Raw genomic sequence first — 18881 nt, 5'->3', positions numbered from 1 at the left:
GCATCTGCCTTCGGCTCAGGTCATGATCCCAGGGTCCTGGAATGGGGCCCTGCATCGGGCTCCCTGCTCCGCGGGGCGCCTGCTTCTCCCTCTCCCACTCCCCCTGCTAGAGTTCCCTCTATCACTGTGTTTCTCTCTGTCAAATAAATAAATAAATCTTAAAAAAAAAATCGATGTTTGTTGGGGCACCTGGATGGCTCAATCAGTTAATCTGACTTTGGCTCAGGTCGCGATCTCGGGTCCTCGGATGGACCCCCCCCCCCCCCCGCCAGGCTCCCCACTCACACCAGGGAGCCTGCTTCTCCCTTTCCTTCTCCCTCTGCTCCTCCCCAATCCATGCTCACTCTCTCTCAAATAAATAAAATATTTAAAATATATTAAAAATAAAAAATAATAAAATAAAATTGGTGTTTGTTTAGTATTCCTTTTAAGGTCTGGAATTTCAGCAGCCCTGATCCAGTATAAAAATGACCAAGTAGTTTCAGCATGAGCTTGTTTCTGGAATCCCCAAGGGGGTTGGGAATGCATCTGAAAAGCAATTAGAGCCCCATATTCAAGCCTGGGGAAAGTAAAAAGACGCAAAGAAGGAAAGAAGCAACTAGAAGGAAGCTTTTAGATTTTAGATAGGAGAACAAATACTTTTCTTTCTTCTCACCTTGGCACCTTTGCTTATTCTGATTTCTGACTGTACCCCAAGAGATCAGAAGTAAATTCTGGGTGAGGCTCAAGAATCTGCATTTTTAACAAGTACTCCTGGTTAGTCTGCATTTCTTTTTTCAGTACATTTGTGGGAGATAGTGTGAGGAAGAGGATAAAGGTTTACGGATATTTTGTAAGTTGTTTTTTTTTTTTTAAAGATTTTATTTATTTGCGAGAGAGAGATTGAGAGACAGAGAGCATGAGAGGGAGGAGGGTCAGAGGGAGAAGCAGACTCCCTGCTGAGCAGGGAGCCCGATGTGGGACTCGATCCCGGGACTCCAGGATCATGACCTGAGCCAAAGGCAGTCACTTAACCAACTGAGCCACCCAGGCGCCCGATATTTTGTAAGTTTTTTAAATTTTATTTTCAATCTGGAAAATACAGTGGAAACAAAATAATTTCACAAAGAATGCATACAGATGGAAGAATTTAAGATTAACTGTTGCGTAGGTTTGCTTTCCTTCTTTTCTTCACCCAGTTAAAATATTCTCTATTGTTCTTGTCTTAAAAAAAAAACAAAAAACAAAAAACAAAAACTAAACCCTTTGCTGCTAAAGTTTATATTCATTTTTATAAATTAAAAAAGAACTAATAAAAGCCCTAAATACAACAAGGCTGCTCTGTAATCTGATAGCACCTTTCCATAGAAAACTTTTCAGTACTATTCAATATAAGGCATTTCTGATGAGAAATATTATAAATACAAGATCTAAAATGATTTAAGTCAATGACAAAATAAATACTTACAAGCCACAGAATCTGAGACTTATTTTGTTGTCCACTCACAATGAGGTAGTACACAGAAACATAACTTTCAGTTGCTATTTACACAATTTTTACTTTAGTTTTAAGTTAGAAAGTGTAGAAGTAATGATTCTCACTATGACACTTAAGTGTGTAGCAACACGGCAAGAAATATAAATGCTGCAAACTGGATTTGTTAAGATAATGTAGTTAAATATTATGAGAATTCTAACATCTACCCATTCTATAATCTATGTTCATTTGTTTTTAAATTTTACTTTATGTGACTTGTTTGCTAAATAGGATTTTGGGGTTTCTTAAATGAAACAAATCTCTGTGCTAGGCATTACAAGAAGTTCAAAAAGGAAATAAAGGAACACCTATTCTAGAAAGACCAGAGAATGACTGGGACTTTGTGACTAGATCTCCAAGCAGCTTGTTCACGTAAGAGTAATTCAGTCACCCGAACTTGGAGGGTCATTTTTTTTTTTTCAGTGCTATCTTTCTGCATCTTGCCTAGAAGTGTACTAAGGGTAGTCAGGCCTATTTGTGTATGCAGATTCAACTGCACTTCACTGATTCATTTCTTCATTTAACAAATATTTACTGAGCATATGTTACATGCTTGGAACAGGAGATAAGTGGCGAATGAGACAAATGAAGAAGGTAATGATGATGTTGATGACAATAATAGCAGCTAACGTGTACTGAATGCTCCCTATGTGCAAGTATTTCTGTGAATTAATCCTCACAATAACTGTAGGAGGCAGATTCTATTACTATTACATTTTGCAGGTGAGGAAGCAGGTTTAGGGAGGTCTCAGAGCTAATAAATAGTGCAACCAGAATTCAAACACTACATATTTGAATCCAAGGGCCAGATTTTTAACTAATAAACTATCAGATATCTATTCCTTTTCCTCATAGAGCATATATTCTAGCAATTCATTTACTTAACAAATATTTGTCATCTGTTATGTGCCAGGTGTCATTCTAGGCCCGGGGCACGGTGATGAAGAGATAAATGGGATCATTTGCTGTCATGACTTGTATCTTCCAAATCCTTTAATAAGTGTTAAAAAAGGAAGGAAGTAGACACATACTAACACAAGCAATAAGCATCATGACATTTATAAGAATTACAAAACTATTGAATATAGTGCAATGTGTTAATAAATACTGTACATTCATATATTCAGGAGGGCAATATTATTTTTATACTTGAATAGTTCATTTCAGTCCTGGTTAAAACTGTATATCTTACTTTAAAAAAAAACTCTTTGCTTGACCAAAACTTATTCAAGAGCTGTTTCTTCCAGTTACTAAAAAGGGAAAAATTATATCTAAAAATGCAAACGTTTCATGAGGTGAGAAGTCACTAAGGCCTTGTGTCACTTGACATTAAATTGTATCCAAATTTCAGAACAATTTATAATTGCAATGCCAAATATTACTGTGCAACATTCATTTTTTCATTGGGCAAGACCAAATGAATTGTGAAGAATGTTTGAAAAAAGTTTCACTGTAGACCAAAAGTAAGACACTGCTAAATAGTTTGCAGTTTTATCTAATTAATTTATTAATTATAATTGATGAACTTTTAAAATGTTTGTTACTTGATCACCCTTCTTATTTAAAATTTCTTCATTGGGGTACAAATCGTTTTTGGAAATGAAACTGTTCTTTTATGGGTAATAAGCCAAAGCTATTTAAGAGTATTTAAATCGGGGCGCCTGGGTGGCTCCATCGTTAAGCGTCTGCCTTCAGCTCAGGTCATGGTTCCAGGATCCTGGGATCGAGCCCCACATCGGGCTCTCTGCTCAGCAGGAGGCCTGTTTCTCCCTCTCCCACTCACCCTACTTGTGTTCCCTCTCTCACTGTGTCTCTCTCTGTCAAATAAATAAATAAAAATTTTAAAAAAAGAGTATTTAAATTAAGAAAGACTAGAGTTTTAATATTAGGTACGATTTTAATATTTAATGACTATTTCAATTATATGTTTATGATATGTCAACAATCAAAGTTGAAAACTCTTGCCTGAGCACTCATGATTTGATATTTGGAAAATGTGGTTAATATTTTTGTTGTAAACCACTACATACGAAGCTTGTAAATGAGCATTCAGGCCCCTGGTTTAGGTCCTTCTCTTTTCTGTGGTTTTTACTTTGTCACAAATAATGTCACCATTATCATAATTTTAAACGATATTAGGTACGAGAGAATGTGCTAAATTCTGGCATGTAAGGCCTATGCCTGGCCTCAGTGAGCTTACCCAGATGTAGCCAAAAGAGACATAAAAAACACATTAATGATAAATACCAGTAAAAAGAGATCATAACAATTTTATAAAAAACAATTCTGATAACAAGGTCAGAGGTTGGATACTGTGTTCATTTATGGAGACAATAAAGCCTGAGCTGAATTTTGTCAGAGAAGTTACTGATAATTTTGTGAAGAGAGGAAGGCATTCTAGTAGTGGGATCCAAGACAGAAAGAGCTTGGTAAATCCAGTGATATTTTGGCTGGAGTTTGTTCAAGGAAATTGTGACATATAAAGTTGAAGTGGAATGTATAAGCAGCATCCTGAAGATCTAGAGTTTGAACTTAAATTTATAGGTCATGAAGAGTCATTGAAAATTTTTGAACAGGGAAATATGATGAAGGCAACATTTTAGGAGGATTAACTAGCCAGTGCATGTGTAAAATGGGTGGGTGGGGAAGAGCAGTTAAGAGCATATCATGGGAGTCCAGGGATAGTGTTACCCAAATTTCGCTTCTTGGAATACTAATTTTGAGATATAGAGATAGTAATGAAAGTTCCTTTGGGAGGGATTTTTTTCTTAATGAAAGAAAGGAAATGTTGCATATTAAATTTTCCTCTTGGAATTACAATGCACATTAACACATTAAAGGCCTATACCAAAAAAACCTGTAATTTCACAAACTTATTTGCACATAAAAGGCTTTGTTCATTATCTATGTATTCATAAACATATCGCTATATTCCACTGAAATCACTTTCAATATTTAGAAATTTTGGTCTTATCAAATACCTACTTATTAAGAAGTCCATCTAAGAAATAATAAGAGTAGAGGGTAAAAATGAAATTCAGATAATTTTTAGAGAGGAACTTTGACATCAGTTAGTCCAGACCCTATCTTTAATCCTGGTAATCAGAAACTAAATGTCACCTTTGACTTTGATGCCTTTCTAGTCATGCAGTATCACATTACCTTAATGATATCTGTATGCCAGTCCTCTCCCTGACTAAATCATAAAATACTGAAGAATAAGATTAGCTCATGTCTTATCATCTTTGCAATCTCTACATCTGGCTTATAGCAGGCTGTGGCAATATACTTGTTGAAAATTGAAAGAAAACTAGAGAGTTGGTTACTTGTCCGTGGCCACACAAATGGTCGGAAATAAATGAACTCCAGGGCGCCTGGATGGCTCAGTTGGTTGGGTATCTGCCTTCAGCTCGGGTCCTGATCCCAGGGTCCTGGGATGGAGCCCATGTCGGGCTCCCTCCTCTGTGGGAAGTCTGCTTCTCCCTCTCCCCCTACTTGTGCTCTATCTCTCTCACTCACTCTCTGTCAAATAAATAAAAACCTTAAAAAAAAAAAAAAGAAATGAAATGAATTCCAAGAATTATGTATAAAATATTAGCTATGAGAGTGGTAAAGAAACTTGGAAATGAGAGACCTAGTATATTCCAGATATAACTCTAGTATTAACTAGCAGTATGATCTTGAGCAAGGCAGTTGATCTCTCTGGGCCTCTATTTCCTCATCTAAAATCCAGCTCCAGAATATCAGGAGATCCCCATTTTTTATTACTATAAATAGTCAAAAATTAACTGGATGTTGTGATTTCTTTTACAGTGGAAATATATTCTTATGAGGGACCGAATTTAAATACAGAAGACCTTTTAAGTATTTACTTCTTTATATTTGTATTTATATAATATTCCTGAATTCCTTAACTTTTCCTATTTTCTTATTTTTCTCTTTTTTCAAGGTTTATCAAAGATCATGGAATCTTTAAAAGTGTACCAATGTGTGTGCTTATGTAATATTAGGACTGAAAATTTTAAATCTTAAAATGTGAAAGCTCCAGTTGTCAGAAGATCATAAAGTCTTTACTTTTAAGGACTGTTAAAAATCACCTTCTGTGAGATCTCAGCTTTGGGATTTTTTCTGACATTTCAAGACTTAAATTTGAAAGTGTAGAATCTCTATAAATACAACATTACCACAAGCCCAAAAAAGTCAAGAAATTCAAAAGGTTAGATTCTTACTAACTCCTCTCCCACATTATGCTCTAAATTGAGTTATGCATCTTAGAGTTAAATACGTAATCAGGAATACTTGATGTGAAATACAATTTAAATTATGACATATTAAGCTTTTCTCTTTGAATTTTGGGAAATAAAATTGTATATGTAAATCATGCAATATCACATTTTTTGTATGTGCCCTTAAGGCTTTTTTATGTTTTCTTCACATAGTCCCCTCATTTACAACTTTATCTTGCTGTGGACTAACCATATGGGAAAGCCACTATTTTAAACTTAAGCTATTTTTGTGGTGTTACTGCATAAGAAAATGCCTTTAGAGTGGAAAAATTATATATTTTTTACCAGATTATATAAATAAAAATTAATTTTTTTCTAGTGGTCATTTTTTGGTTCAATTCAAAGTATATAATTTTTATTCCATAAGTATCTCTAGTAAATCCCCATTGCCATGACCAAGTAAAATGGAAGATAATAAAGGAGAAGTGCCATGAGACCTGGCCATTTTCAACGTGTTGAAGATTTAAAATTATGTGTAATTTACATGAGACATATAAATGAAAGGATAGACTTCACTAGGATTTTTTTTTTTTGCTTTAAAAATAGGGTATTTCTCTCTTGCAGCAGCATCTCACATCTCATACATATGTGCATATTTAGTTTTCTGTGTAGCATTCGGTCCCAAGAACACTAATTATAATTTTAAATTATCAATAAGATATAGGCTTAAAGTACAGTGGATGTTAAATTTCATGTATCTTGTAAGATTCCCTATGTAAAAGCAACTACTTTTTGCCTTTATTTTCATTTTTAAAATATTCTTGTGAACTTTCAGTCACTTCTCTTTTGCCTTTTAAAAGTTAAGAACACTCTTTGAATCTGTAGTGTGCTAGTAGATTGTTTTTATGGCTAAAAAGACATTACTGATAATAATTTATCTGTGCTGCAAGGGTACAAGTGAAAAACCCACACGTGGCCCTCAGTTCACATTCCACCACCTAAAAGTGTTTCTCTGAAGCCCCTGTTGGAAATATTTACAAAATGGTTTGCCATTGATTTGCTGGTGTGCCTGCTGTACTTGTTTACCAAAAAGCCTGGATTACACTGCATTGTGTTTCTGCTTGTTTGTTTGTTGTCTTTGAGATAGCTCTGCCCACCTTGATTGTGGTTGCCCCAGCCAAAGTTTGCCAAACCTTATTAGTTCCCTAGAATTCCTGTTACTGTCCTCTGATTTCCTGATTTTTGTATTTTTCTTCTTTTCAAAGGTTAACTGCATTCTATAATTTTGTTGTCTTTCATAAATATGAAAACACAGTACAACACAGGCAATCATGTTGAAACTTTTGAGGAACTAAAATGTTACTTCTGTAGCAGGTTCAGTTTGGGGAACCATGCACAAAAGTTAACACTTCTCTGTAAAATATCATTGTCTGGGGTTTGGTGCCATAGTAGAACATCTGTGCATCAACCAGCTTCCCAAAGTATATTCCGCTCTTTTTGTATCATAGGATTATTTTTGGAAATGGCTCTCTTGGCCCAAGATGTGCTATCCTCTCGAATCATCTTTGGTCCCTTTAAACATTTTCAGTGTGCTTTGCAATCATTTTCATTCATTATCCACTCAGTTGTTTCATCATTACTCTCTGATACACACTGACATTCGGCTACACAGTAGGTAAGAGGTAGAGGTAGGACTGAAAACCCCAGGACAGGGAACAAGGCCCAGTTTGGTCTTTTCTTGGCTAAATTCCATTTTGGAGAGCTCTTTGTTTTTCTTCAATGTGTGGCGTTTAATTGCTTATCTCTAAACATAAGGCTCAATTGGTGGGAGCTTGTGTGGGGAGAGCCATTTACCCTTTTCCTGAATTAAAAAAAACTGAACGTCATTAACAGTTTATTTTCCACAGAGAACCATGCTGTAAGTGTGTACACCCCCCCCCCAAATGTTATTTTTGACTGCCCAGTTTTGCCCATGCTAGTCCCAGATTTATGTCATGACCTCACAATAGCCCGTAGTGCCCACCTGGCCACAAAGCTTGATTATTTTGTAATTTGATCTTCGTGGGGATTCCAGCCGCGCTTTCCCGCTTGCTCGTGGGCAGCAGAATGTGGCAGCATGCCTGCTCACTTGCCTGAACTGCTCTGATCAGATTACGCCTTCTCAGCATTTCGTGCATTGGCTGCCTGGGAAGTTCAGAGAAGCCTAAAGTGGGGACAGAAGAGGAACTATTAGAGAGCTCATGGAATCTTGGTTTCATATGTGTCTACTGTTAACAGAATCAGAAAGTCACTCCATGCTGAATCTCTCTATCTGTAAAATTTTGTCAAGTGAACATTTTTCCAACGTTAGTGTTATTTTTAGAGTTATCAGTTGGGTTTTAGCTTTCAGCTTTTAGACATTTCCATAACATGTTCAGGATCTTCATAAAAGATGGGAAAATTCTACTTTTCGTTATTTGTTTTTAACAACAGATCATTACAGGACATCAGAGTTAACAAAGTACTCTTCTCTCTGTGTTACTCTTTCAGCCAAATATTTATAGAATGATGATACTTGTCAACATCTTTATGAGCTAGCATGACTGCATCCTCTTGAGGTTAGAGGAGAACACAGTGTCCAGCCTGGCACTGTGACATGATGTGGAAAATTCAGAACTCCTTCTGCTTCCATTTTTAACTGAGCACCAAGGATGTGAGGCTGTCCCTGAGGCCCTGAAATACAGTGGTGATCTAGATACACAGTCCCTACCCTCCTGAGCTTACAAAGCTCTTGTATGGTAGACGTATTTGGATGCTTTTCAAAATTGTATTAGAATATTTTCAGATATTGTGAAATGTGAAGCAGAGAAACTGAGAGTTGGAAAGTTCATTTCTTAGAGTTCCTTTCTTGCAGAATCCTCTCCATGGTATTTGTTCAGAGGAGTGAACAAAATATGCAATTCATGTTTCATTGTTCAGAAATGAAGAAATCATAATTATGGGTTAAGAAATGATTTAAATTCCACTCCAAGCTCAATTAAAACAGTTTTGTTTTCTGACACTATCATTCATACGTTCAGTGGACCAGCAAGAAAGCTTGGAAAATGAAGCATAAACAATGTGGTGCCAGTTTGCTTTAAAATCCCTAATATATGTTTTGTAAACAAAGCTTATAAAACTTAGTACTCTACTAATTAAATAACAAGAAAGATTTTATGAATACACGAAAAGCCAGAATTTAAAAATGCCTTCAGGGGAACAGGTGCTGTAATGACATCACTGTGTGTCACACGGCCTTTTTTTTTTTTTTTTCTTGATACTTACATTTGGTCATAATGGAAAGAAATTGATTCCAAATGTGTTTTCTTGACCTCCTTCTCCATTCATGTTAGTGCCTAACCTTAAATGATGTTTCTACAATCTCGGTTGTATTTACAGTAATTATATGCATAATGTAGCATATTATTGTCCGGACTTCCTGTTTAATCAGTACAGAGCTTCTTACAAGTGCAGCTGAAAAGGGCAAACAAAATTAAAGCTTTATATACCAAAACAAGTTTGATTTGCTAAGCTCCCAGCATTCCAAAGTACACAAATTTGTTCCACTAAGTTTTCCGATGGCTTGCAGATGGGCAATGATTAATCAGAGAGCTAACTGTGAAGTAGTTTGCAATTAAACTGGAAAGCTCTGAAGCATGCTAATTGAATCAGAAAATTAGAGACACTGAACAGTAATTGGCTATTTCTCATGCAGCAGGTGCCAGGCCACTCATCTGTGGAACAAGGTATTTAAGGCACATTAGCACTAGTAAAAATACTTCTTGATATGGAACAGTTAGATTTTCTGCTCATTTTCACCATGGATGTCAAAACATACAGCTGTGCTATCTGGTACTTGCAATTCATGTTTGAAGAATTTAAGTTAGGTAAACATATGGGAGAAAGTGCTGGGCAACCTCTAAGTGCACAGGAAACATTTTCGAAGTGAAACCTAAATTGAGGGGCTGAGGTTTTGTTTTTTCAACTCAATCACTTTTGCTTTCTTATGGTACAAATTTAGAAGTTGAATTTTCTGTTTAGTGTTAGTTTAAGGCAACAACAGTATAAATCTAGTACTGCTGTGAGCTTACTAGATACATAAAGCCGATTCATATCATGTCTCAGCATGAGTTTATATCTTCTAATTAGTACCACCATTTTATAGAGTGAGCACATGCTATGAAAGTTGGTTCGCCATGCCAACAGGGACCAGGACATGTAGTTTTTCTTCAGTGGAACGATTTGCTGTAGGATCGTGAACAACTGTAACCTAACCAGTGGGTAACCAGGCAAGAATGGGATTTAATAAGTTCAATTGTAGAGATTTTTTTTTAATAATCATTTTCATATTATCAAGTGTGGGGCATATGACTTCTGTTTCCCTTTGCTTTAATTAGAGTTCAGTATCATTATTGAAAGTGGAAAATACAAAGAAAAATAAAAATATACTAATTTATACTGTGTCAGGAAGCAGAATATTACAATATTCATATGCTAATCATATCACTTAGCAGATGACTGCAGAAAATAGTGAGTTTGAACCAAGAGACATAAATTATAAATTGCAAATAGTGCATAGGGGATATGTTAGAACTGTGTCTCATTTAAATTGAGACAGGGAGTTTTCTCTGCACAAATAATGTTCCTTCATTAAGTTTTAAAGTCTCTTTTATAATGTTTTGTTAAGAACATTTGGCAACATGTTACCAAAAAAGGTTTTAAGTGGAACACACAGGTTTTTAAAAGTAAAACACACTACATACAAACATATACTTTATGTCTTTAAGCTATAGATTTTTTTTTTTTTAAGTTTAAGCAAGAGCTCCTCTTTGGGAGGCCTCCTTCCCCACCCCCAATAAGCCATGTACATTTCACATTCTTTAGTTTGAAAGCAGTTCTGAAACATTTACATGATCAATGTCTTTTGCTTGAGGGATAAAGTTTGCTCTTCCATGGACAAGTGAGAACATATTGATCATTTTATTCTATTTGCTATTTCTAAATTCAATATACCTCTTCAGTCGATAAGCGAGATCGAGAGCATATTCTTTTTTGTGTGTGCCTGGTTGTAGCTTGTTCTCAAGATCCAAGATACATTTTTGATTAATCACGAATGCTCTGAGGTCATGGAGAGCAAATGTGTTTGTGGAGTGTCAGCTGATGCTGTCAGATAAATGTCTTAAGCTTAGCCAGGGTTCATGCCCCAGCTTTAGGCTGTGCCAAATGTCTCCCCTTGTTGAGGAAGATAACAGCTACACTGGAGGCGACTGAGCTGTTTGTTCACTGAAAGGGCTGACCTTGCCATATGGGGCTACAATCAGGTGGAAGAAAGAGTGTAGATGTTTTAATTGAAACTTTACAAATGTAAACTTTTCATTCTATCAGAAGATCCTGGTATCCACTAATTTACATTTCTAGCCTTTGTATCTTGTCTGATCATAACTATGTTTCTTCAGTATTTCTGATCAGTCACCTTAGGATGAACAATTTCTCCAATATTGTTCTTCGTGTATTCTGAGACTATTTTGGCACTATCAATCAGTGTGTTATTCAAATACTGCAAAAGCATTAAAATGCTTATTAGGATAAAAGGATATATTTTTCTTTGGATATATGTAGTAGAAATTATTCTTGCTCTTTGTTGGTTTTTTTTTTTTTCCTTCAAATCCACAAAATAAAAATATGGTCTGGGCAAAGGGAGGTCACTTGTGTTAATGACCCTTGTCCATGTACCCTCTTATCTTCAGAGGACTCATTTAATCACATTTACCCCCACTTACAGTAATTTGTCTTCTTTTACTAGACAGAGTCTATAAATAGGAAATAATGACAAACCTAAACTAACACCTGGAGAATGCTTTGTACTGGGGCTTTCTCTGTTTGAGACTAAAGGCAATCGGATTGATCATATGGTGATGCATAAATAAATGAACTCTCTGTGGGTTGTTTGTGAGCATTTGCTGCAAAATACCTTTAAAAAAAAAAGTGCCTTTCTTCCATCTTACCCAGTCTGTTCTTTTCTCCAAAAAAGCTGGTCTACTTTTCTTTCCTCTCAATAAGTTCATACTGCCATGGGTAAATCATCAGTGCTAATTAGACAAAATAATGCTGTTAAAAAAAAAAAAAAGAAAGAAAGAAATAACACATCTGTCATGAACTCCCACCAGATCTCTTGGAAATGAGACATTTTAAATATTTTATGCTGAACACAAAATATCTTGAGGAAATGGTTTTCTATTCTGTATCCCAAAACAAAACCATCAGTGTCAGAGAATAGTGCTACTTAAAAACATTCCATTTTAAAGTATTTTCTTTAAAATTCCCTCACACTTGAAGTGTAGTTCTACTGGCTATGTATACCCGGATTGTAAAGTAGAAAAACTTAATGGCATTGGAGGAAATGAAAGTTACCTTTTAATTTTGGAAACCTTTTCTTTATCAGGTAATACTAGAAAAGTGTTACATTTCAGTATCTAGAGACAAATATGTTTCATGTGTTTTGATATTAGTGAACAAAATGAATTTTGTTTTGATTTGGTTTGGTTTCTGCAGTTGGTAACATGACAGACCTAGTAGAAATGAAAAAGACTAAGGGTAACTTCCATAGTCAAACATTAAGCTTCTGATAATGTAATTAAAAGAGTCAAATCAGATTGTGATTTTCTATAGTTTTCTTAATTATTTAAAGATTAATAATAGCTAATGTCCAGATTGTACTTGCAAATCCTAGTTTAAGTATAAATAGGAGATTTTTTAATTCTCTTTTCTTCAAATTTGAGCACAGTTTAGTTCTGTACTAAATTTTGTGGTCATTGTTCTTTAAAGTATTCCTTACCCATCATCCTTGTTTTTTCTTCTTTTCCTCATTATCTTAAGAAATGCTTTCTATGCACTAGAATATCAGTGATGTGTACAATGTTTTTGTCACTCCTTTTTCTGAAACCACTGCCTAAAAATGCAGTTGACCCTTTCATTCCTATTGTTCTTTGTCCCATCATTTTTTTTTTAATTTAAATTCAGTTAGCCAACATATAGTAAATCATTAGTTTCAGATGTAGTGTTCAATAATTTATCAGTTGTGTATAACACCCAGTGCTCATCACATCATTTTAAAAATCGTGAATGTTGTCATGCCCAAGCCAGAACCAGGAAGAGACATGGAACAGTTTGATTTTTCATATGTAAGCATATTGTGCTATTTAGAAGACCAATAATTGATAATGACATAATAAAATATTTATTTAAGATTTAGATGTACTCTAGACCCGCCTGTAGAAGGGGACAGTAAAAAAAACTGATGCTGAGCAAGACTCACTTGACTCTTCTTCAGAATTACTGTCTCCTTAGCCATTGTTTGCTCCTGTGCCTGTGTACTTACCACGTCTGTCCATTGAAACCATGAGCTTTATTATATCTCTAGCATTTCTATTTTTCTTCATACTACCTTAGACCTCAATTCTTTTCCAAGATAGTTCTTTTCTTTCCTCACATTTAAAATTGAAGTTTAAATGATCGTTGATTTCAGCTATCAAACAGTAAGTCTAAAAATTTAAAAAGAGTCCATACATTAAAAAGGTATTTTGGCAGTGGGGGGGGGGGGTGCCTGAGTGGCTCAGTCGATTAAGCATCTAATTCTTAGTTTTGGCTCAGGTCATGATCTTGGGGTTGTGCGATCGAGCCCCACGTCCAACTTCACACTGAGCGTGGAGTCTGCTTGAGATTCCCTCTCCCTCTTCCTCTGCCCCTCCTGCTCATGCTCTCTCTCTAAAATAAATAAATAAATCTTTTCAAAATTAATAAAGAATATTTTCCTCAGCTTTAATCTCTTATTCAGTATAAGCTTGTTTGAAAAATTGCAAAGTCACCTGAAAACTTTTGGAAAGAAACACCTGCTACATTTCCGAAAATTGTTTCTGTAAACTAAATTTTGCTTTATTTTTCAATACTATACAAAGTCTGATTGTATTTTCAGTTTCTGATTAGAGTTGTAAATCCTACTTTTTATTAATCAAATTTGGGGATGGCTTCAATTACACATAAAGATTTTTTTTTAATATTTTATTTATTTGATAGAGAGAGACACAGCAAGAAAGGGAACACAAGCAGGGGGAGTGGGAGAGGGAGAAGTAAGCCTCCCGTTGAGTAGGGAGCCCGACGCGGGGCTCGATCCCAGGACCCTGGGATCATGACCTGAGCCGAAGGCAGACTCCCAACGACTGAGCCACGCAGGCGCCCCACACATAAAGATTTTTAAGGAGATGAGTCCTTTTAAGGAGATGAGCTCATATTATTTGCCATTCAGAACAGATTCTCAACATTGTAATTCTACTTTAGTTTACTTTATCATTCAAAATTATTTTTTACATTTCAATTTTTGTCTTCTTTACTTAACAAAAAAATTAATGCTAGGGTTTCTATTTCTCTATTATGATTCTTTATGTTCTATACTTCTTAGTTGACTACAAAACTAATAGTAAAATCATTAGTGACAATTATTACCCAGTAACAATTGACATTACAGTAATGATGACAGTCCATATTTATTTTCTTAGACTAATTAGGCTTCTTCGACATTCTGGAGGATTTAAAATTACCAGTGTCCTGTCATATAAAATCTATGCAAAATGTCTTGTTTTTAAGGGTTTATAATGCTTCCCATACTAACAAGTAAAACAATTCATCATTTTCAAATGTATAATCAGTGTCAGCATTTTGTGTATCACAGTGAAAGTCTTCAAACAGTGGCATTCAGGATGCTCCTATGAGGAGCCAAAAGAAAATCACTTTCCTCTTATAAAGCATTTTTATAAAACCCCAAGTAAGAAAAAACATTAGTACAATTATTTTAAATACTACGACAGTAAATGAAAGTAATGTGGAACTTTTCAGCATTATGAAGTGTACAATCACAGTTTGATTCTTTTTTTTTTTTTAAGGTTCTATTTTTTTTATTCTTATGTTAATCCCCATACATTACATCATTAGTTTTAGATGAAGTGTTCCATGATTCATTGTTTGTGCATAACACCCACTGCTCCATGCAGAACGTGCCCTCTTTAATACCCATCACCAGGCTAACCCATCCTCCCACCCCCCTCCCCTCTAGAACCCTCAGTTTGTTTTTCAGAGTCCATCGTCTCTCATGGTTCGTCTCCCCCTCCGATTTCCCCCCCTCCATTCTTCCCCTCCTGCAATCTTCTTCTTTTTTTTTTTAACATATATTGTATTATTTGTTTCAGAGGTACAGATCTGAGATTCAACAGTCTTGCACAATTCACAGCGCTTACCAGAGCACATACCCTCCCCAGTGTCTATCACCCAGTCACCCCATACCTCCCACACCACCCCCCACTCCAGCAACCCTCAGTTTGTTTCCTGCAATTAAGAATTCCTCATATCAGTGAGATCATATGATACATGTCTTTCTCTGTTTGACTTATTTCACGCAGCATAATACCCTCCAGTTCCATCCACATCGTTGCAAATGGCAAGATCTCATTCCTTTTGATGGCTGCATAATATTCCATTGTATATATATACCACATCTTCTTTATCCATTCATCTGTCGATGGACATCTTGGCTCTTTCCACAGTTTGGCTATTGAGGACATTGCTGCTATAAACATCGGGGTGCACGTAGCCCTTCAGATCCCTACTTTTGTATCTTTGGGGTAAATACCCAGTAGTGCAATTGCTGGATCATATGGTAGCTCTATTTTCAACTTTTTGAGGAACCTCCATACAGTTTTCCAGAGTGGCTGCACCAGCTTGCATTCCCACCAACAGTGTAGGAGGGTTCCCCTTTCTCCGCATCCCTGCCAGTATCTGTTGTTTCCTGACTTGTTAATTTTAGCCATTCTGACTGGTGTGAGGTGGTATCTCATTGAGGTTTTGATTTGGATTTCCCTGATGCCGAGCGATATTGAGCACTTTTTCATGTGTCTGTTGGCCATTTGGATGTTTTCTTTGGAAAAATGTCTGTTCATGTCTTCTGCCCATTTCTTGATTGGATTCTTTGTTCTTTGGGTGTTGAGTTTGATGAATTCTTTATAGATTTTGGATACTAGCCCTTTATCTGATATGTCATTTGCAAATATCTTCTCCCATTCTGTCGGTTGTCTTTTGGTTTTGTTGACTGTTTCCTTTGCTTTGCAAAAGCTTTTTATCTTGATGAAGTCCCAATAGTTCATTTTTGCCCTTGCTTCCCTTGCCTTTGGCGATGTTTCTAGGAAGAAGTTGCTTCGGCTGAGGTCAAAGAGGTTGCTGCCTGTGTTCTCCTTTAGGATTTTGATGGACTCCTGTCTCACATTGAGGTCTTTCAACCATTTGGAGTCTATTTATGTGTGTGGTGTAAGGAAATGGTCCAGTTTCATTCTTCTGCATGTGGCTATCCAATTTTCCCAACACCATTTGTTGAAGAGACTGTCTTTGTTCCATTGGACATTCTTTCCTGCTTTGTCAAAGATGAGTTGACCATAGAGTTGAGGGTCCATTTCTGGGCTCTCTATTCTGTTCCATTGATCTATGTGTCTTGTTTTTGTGCCAGTACCATGCTGTCTTGATGATGACAGCTTTGTAATAGAGCTGGAAGTCTGGAATTGTGATGCCGCCGGCTTTGCTTTTCTTTTTCAACATTCCTCTGGCTATGCGGGGTCTTTTCTGGTTCCATACAAATTTTAGGATGATTTGTTCCATTTCTTTGAAAAAAGTGGATGGTATTTTGATGGGGATTGCATTGAATGTGTAGATTGCTCTAGATAGCATTGACATCTTCACAGTTTGATTCTTATATATAAACGGAAGCCTATTGTCCTTGAGAAAGTCTGTCCCTTCCGAAACTCATAATTTTTACACATTTAGAAATATATGTAAGACATATTATGTTTATAATCTTACATCACTCATTATACATAACTAAATACAACAAATAAATAATGAAATGGTACTTTAAATTGTTCCTATGTGGATATTCATTTTGTGGGATTTAAAATAATCTAGGGTTTTTCCTATACTTAATGACATTAAGAGCATTTCTAAGTGCAACTAACACATACGGTGTGTGGCCCTGAATTATGCTAAGTATTTTTCCTGGACCCTCATAAAGGCTGCTGGATTTACATCAGCCATGAAGATCCACAGATTTACTCTACACAGACCAAGGAAACAGAAAGGGACAGAAAGAAGGCACATGTTGCTGCAGCACATAGAGCAAGGAGGGGACAAAGGCAAGGGCCAGATTTATTCAGGAATCTGTAGACTTAGAGTCTGAATTTCGTTTTTATTCTAAGTACAGCAGGATGCCATTGGAGGTTCTCGAGTTGGAGAGTGTTGGATCTAATTCATAGAGAGAAAATGGATTGGTAGGGTAGCAGGACTGTAAGCAGCTGCTTACTTTGGAAGCTGTTCCGGTATAGCCTAGGCAGAAGATTATGGTGGCTTGAATGATGGTAGCAGTAGAGATAGGAAGAAGAGCCCAACATGCCTTAGTCCTTCAGACACGGGAAGTGAGGGGATTGGAAGATGAAGGATGATTCCTAGATTTTGGGCTTGAACATCTGGGCAGTGTCATTTACTGAAAGGAGGAAGTGCTAGGAGAAGAATAGGTTTGGGAAGGAAAATTGCAAGTAAAATTTTGACATTGAACCGTGCTCTGTTTTTATCTTTAAACACTTATTTAAGGAAACATTCTAGAGATCAGAGAGAGGTTTCATGGCAAGAAAGAAAAACAGCAAATGCATGACTTTAAAATTTTCCTTTCACCAGCACATGAGACTTGTAACATAAACTAGAAGTTATTTGACTAGAATATTAGGATCTATAAAACTCATCATTGACTACTGTAGGCTGTGTACACCCTCCAACTTCGCCACTTCTAACCAATGCAGATTTCACGCAAAGGATGCAGATCGACTGTTTGCTGCTGTGATGGGCAGGTTTTCAGTAGCCCCAACGATGAACGCATAATTTGAAAGCAAGTTCTTTTTCCTTTGATTTCTCTGTTAGAGAATTTTAATAACATTTTATTAAGAATTCACAGCTTAATGTTGCCTTATAAATGTAGAAACTCTGTTTTATACCTTCTCTTCCCAGTCACTAAGTAACCTTTGCAAAAACAGGAGTTTTTTTCCTAGTCAGCCCCATTCAGACTTGGAAAAGAGAGCTTCTCATACCTTTTGGCAGTCAGGTATAAAGAAGAGATAGATGTTCCCAGATTCTTACTAGTTCTTCCCACTTCCATGACCATAGTTTTACCATTTTAGTGTTATGGTGTAATTGTGTGGAAATCATATCCTTCAATTCTTGAGTTTTATCACCTCTCTAAAAGGTAACTTTTTTGTGTACTGGGTATATTGTTCATGTATTCACAACTCTAAGGAGCAAGGTTATTTGCTGTGGCAGAGTGGTTCTTAGTTTCATTTTTTATGTTGATACCATAGCAGTAATAAAACCAGAATTGAGAAAGGACAGATTTGGTGCTTTACTTCAAAGATGCAAATTAGGATGACTTTTAGAGTTATAGTCCCATCAAGTTAATTTAGATACTTCAGAAAGTACCAGTATTATCCAAAATCATTACTGAAACATTTGAGGATCACAAATTTCTCTGCAATTATCAGCTTGCTTGTGTGAACATCAAATTATAGACCAGTCCAGTTTCCCCCATGGCAGATCGACAGACCTGGTAGATTAAGTGGATGCGATGTCTGCATTATATATTGACGCTAGTAAAGCTAACCATTGTCTCTTTCATCATCTGATGATCAATAAGGAGGGAACAGGATGAATGATAAGACAAAGAGGGAAGACTTTGATAAGAAGGTGGTCTTACCAAATGTAATGATGCTGAAGAACAAAATACATAATGAAATGAAGTTGGGGAATATCTCTAGGTTTATATACACATGCCATCCCCTGTTTCTAAAACTCAAACAAACAACAAAAAAACACAAACTTAAATAGCACCTTAAATGCATTGAATTAAATTGATTCAAATTTACACTTTCTTTTCTGTCTGGCTTTGTTTTGTACTTTGGGAAGCTCCTGCTTTCTTCCCCCATGTTGCTTTTTAAAAGTTTCTGCAGCAAACTGAGGGTTGCTTGAGGGGGGTGGGGTGGGGGGAT

The 18881-nt window shown here is 36.2% G+C and overlaps 1 protein-coding gene and 1 long non-coding RNA gene across 10 annotated transcripts in view; both read left to right on the top strand.

Moving 5' to 3' along the window:
* The window catches only part of FAM172A (family with sequence similarity 172 member A), a 411264-nt gene that overhangs the window by 343565 nt on the left and 48818 nt on the right, over positions 1-18881 (top strand). The gene's annotated exons all lie outside the window — the stretch shown is intronic.
* LOC118017005 lies at positions 333-17861 on the top strand. Its single transcript, XR_004681012.1, has 2 exons — positions 333-832; positions 17646-17861. It is a non-coding gene; the product is annotated as an uncharacterized LOC118017005 (long non-coding RNA).

This window comes from Mirounga leonina, unplaced genomic scaffold (assembly GCF_011800145.1).
Source record: "Mirounga leonina isolate KUSES-001 unplaced genomic scaffold, KU_Mleo_1.0 Mir_168, whole genome shotgun sequence".
Lineage (NCBI taxonomy): Eukaryota > Metazoa > Chordata > Mammalia > Carnivora > Phocidae > Mirounga > Mirounga leonina.
This window is presented reverse-complemented; position numbering and strand designations above follow the sequence as displayed.